The sequence below is a fragment of the Ipomoea nil genome, unplaced genomic scaffold (genome assembly GCF_001879475.1).
Source record: "Ipomoea nil cultivar Tokyo-kokei standard unplaced genomic scaffold, Asagao_1.1 scaffold2700, whole genome shotgun sequence".
Lineage (NCBI taxonomy): Eukaryota > Viridiplantae > Streptophyta > Magnoliopsida > Solanales > Convolvulaceae > Ipomoea > Ipomoea nil.
The window spans coordinates 65,281-69,074 of NW_017619128.1; the positions used below are offsets into that span (position 1 = coordinate 65,281).

The window sequence follows — 3,794 nt, forward strand, 5'->3', positions numbered from 1 at the left end:
GGCCTAAACTTATCATCCGCTAGGTTAAAGCCTAATCTTGCAAAAATTCAAACTTAACTTCTTGACCAACTAAAGATTTAAACCTAGGCTCTGATACCACTCTATCACGCCCCACCTCTAGGACATGACTCGGCCGTATCGTTACGTGAAGACCTGTAACAATACGAAGCCTAACCATACATACCTCTCAGAATCTTCATAATAACACTTGAATATACAATAATTCCACAACCCAAAATGACAAAATATAATCGACTTATTCTTCCCAAAAACTCATCAAATCCACTATTACATATTTACAATCAAGAGTAGTATGTCCAAAATGCATCACAAGCACCAAAGCCAAGCACAATGGTCTACCAAAAAACGCAAAGGGTCAAAGGGAATGTCTAAATAAACAAAAATCCATGATAAGCTCCAAAACTAGGACTAAGTCTCCAAGTTTCAAAAGTCACCTTCGAGACCCCACCACTTGTGCTCGTGCTATTCACATGTCCTAACTACTCTAAAACATGAGGAAAAACAAATACAAATAATGAGCTAATGCCCAGTAAGTGGTACTCCTCTCAACCCCAGATCAAGTAACCCCAATAATATACAAAAAACTTTAGAGTAATAACTAGATGCAAAACTTGATCTTTAAACCATATCGAAGTCATAATATACTCCATCATACAATACATAAGCTCACAAAACAAGAAACTTTAGCTACATGGGCATCAACAATATTTCATAACACAATACTTTCAAAAGCACAATTCATTCCTTAACATATGACCCATTGGCAACCTACAACCACCATTATATTCTGTGGCACATGCCATTATCGATATAATGGTCCAAAAAGACTCGACGATTTGGAATGAGTCAGGCTCGACGATTTAGAATGAGCCGGATGGAACGTTCCAACAAATAATTCAAAAGACTCGACGATTTGGAATGAGTCAAGCTCGACGATTCGGAATGAGCATTTAGGAACGTTCCAAGCCAAACAAAACAAACAACAAAATGTAGGTTGCCTCATGAGTTTAATCAAACACTCAAAATAGTTCTTATAATCAAATAGCCCGATGTAGCAAAAATCATTTCCTTAAAGTCACATAACAAAGTACATATTTCCAAAGTAGATAATAAGTTTATCAAACTACGAAATATGCAAGTTATAAACCATTCTCAAAATAACAATTTTCTTAGTACATAACTCTTTAAAAATCATAGAATAGTTTATTAAACCGAAGTAATTTCAAAGGAATTGAAATGGCTTAGTTGGAAGAACTTAAGTTGATATAAGCATGAGGTTAGGAGTTCAATTCTCTCTTTAAACAAATAATCCATTTTATAAGCATGTAATACATACAGAAAAATAAACATAAGGGTATGCTAACAAGCAAAGTGGAACCCACGACCTACTACTACCTACACAACAACCACAAGCCATTCTACCATCTCTACACTTGATGACTATTCCAGTCCAGATTATATAAGTAAACAATTCCTGTCCGGAAACACAGTTCACAACAATTCCAGTAAACGCAGCTCAAAATTTCAATATACAACTCAAATCACAAGTTTAATTTATAGTATAGGGTAAAAATGGTTTTGAGAGAAATACACACTTACCTAAAACATCCAAATCTTAGCTATTTAGCTTGCCCAAATACTCCTTGTCAAAATCCCTAATATTTTAAAATATCAATCTTAGGGCTCCAAAGATAAACCCAACTCATAATGAGTAAAAGATAGAGGTTAAACTCACCTAGAATACCCAATATCTTAGAGATCTAAGCTTGAAGAAGATGGAGATCCAAGCTTCAAGGTCTTCCCTTCCCCTATCTCTCTCTAGTCAACTCCCCTTATCTTCTTTTAAAAGATATCTTTCTCCAACACCAAGGGATTCCTTAATCTTTAAGGGTAGAGAAGGGTAATTTAGTAATTTTATCTAATATCAAATTTTAATAAGCTTTGACTTGTTGACCTCATTTACTAAACATATATATATTTTATTTATAAGGTTGTGGGTATTACACTTATATATATAATATCATTACTTAGGATTTATTATTTGATTGCCATATTAGTTATGTGTATACTTGTATTTGAATATCAACCGTTTCCCAAAACCTATATCTATATTTATGTTACAGGGTTGAGTGGCTTTATACTTTTTGACATTTTATGCTAATAGGTTTATTTTCCTATATGTTTTTATAACCCCTTTCAGGTGAACTTGATGCTTGATGAGAGCGCATTTGGTTGTAGTGTGTAGCTCTAGGGAGATGCTAGCCTTATTATCCTTCCTTTCTTTTTGGTGATTGATGTTAGACTCTGATGCAGCTAGACTACCTTCTTTTGGTTGGTGCGTAGACATCGGGGTTCGCATACCCCTTACTGTTGATGTTTTGAGCTGTGACTCTAGTATGTTAGTAGTTTTAGCCTGTGCAGTTACCCGAGGGTTGTTAACTGTGGCGGTGACACTCTCTTTAGTTTGTTGACTTTGAGAATTTTATATATCCTAGTTTATCGTTATTTCCTTGTTTTTGTCTTTTTAGACTGCTTAAATCTAGGCTCTAAAGTTTAGAAAAAGGGGGTGTTACAAGGAGGCACTTCACCATCAGGACAGACCACTATAGCCTGAAATTCTTATTAGAGAAGAAAATCACTACAGCATTGCAGCAGAAGGGGTTAACAAACTGTTGGGGTTAGATTATTCTATTCAATACAAGAAGGGTATAGAAAATTATGTGGCAGATGCTCTTTCAAGGAAAATGACTGATGGTGAAGCAGAGATTCAATCCATCTCAGTAGCTCAGCCACAGTGGGTAGAAAAGGTAGTGAAGAGTTATGAGCAGGATGTATGGGCTAATGAGACCCTTGCTGCTTCCCTGGTCAATCCTGTTGGGACACCTAACATTTATGTGACTGGGGGCCTTTTAAAGTATAAAGATAGGCTGTATATTGGACAAACATGGGACTTAAGAGCAAAGCTTATGTTGCAGCTGCATGAGTCAGCCCTGGGGGACACTCTGGGCAAAATGCCATCTACAAGGGGCTGAAAACACTATTTTATTGGAAGGACATGAAAAGATATGTGAAAGAAATGGATAGAGGGTGTGATGTTTGTCAAAGGTGTAAACATGAAAATGTAGCTAGTCCAGACCTCTTACATCCACTACACATTGCAGAAGGAGCCTGGCAGAGTATTTCAATGGACTTTATAGATGGCCTCCCAAAACTCACAACAAGGAAGTCATATTGGTGCTAGTGGATATGTTAACTAAATATTGCCACTTCATTGCCTTGACCCATCCTTACACAGCTGAAGGGGTTACAGTGGTGTCTATGGAGAATATCTATAAAATACATGGGCTTCCTAAGGAGATAATCTCAGATATAGATAAGATATTCACCAGCAAATTTTACCAAACAGTGTTCAAAGGAATGGAAGCCAAGTTGAACCTCTCAACAGCCTACCACTCTCAAATTGATGGCCAGACTGAGAGTGTCAACTAGTGTCTTGAAGGCTATCTCAGGTGCATGATTTTTCAAAAACCTAAGAGGTGGGCTAAGTGGTTGCATCTGGCTGAGTTTTGGTACAATACTAGCTACCACTCCTCACAAGAGAGCTCGGAGCCTCCCTAATGGTGAAGTGTCTCCCTGTAATAAGAAAAAAAAATTATTTTCAGGCTAGACCGACGAAGGGCATGGTTAAAAAAATAAAATTGGAACATGTACTAACCGGATTTGACACATATGAACATAAAATCAAAAGATCCATTTGTTAACTAAATACATTT

The 3,794-nt window shown here is 36.7% G+C and overlaps 1 long non-coding RNA gene across 1 annotated transcript; it reads right to left on the reverse strand.

Annotated features, from left to right (window-relative positions):
- Positions 1–430: 430 nt before the first annotated feature.
- LOC109155294 lies at positions 431–1,855 on the reverse strand. Its single transcript, XR_002049882.1, has 3 exons — positions 1,757–1,855; positions 1,621–1,676; positions 431–505 (listed from the first exon to the last, which is right to left on the reverse strand). It is a non-coding gene; the product is annotated as an uncharacterized LOC109155294 (long non-coding RNA).
- Positions 1,856–3,794: the final 1,939 nt, after the last annotated feature.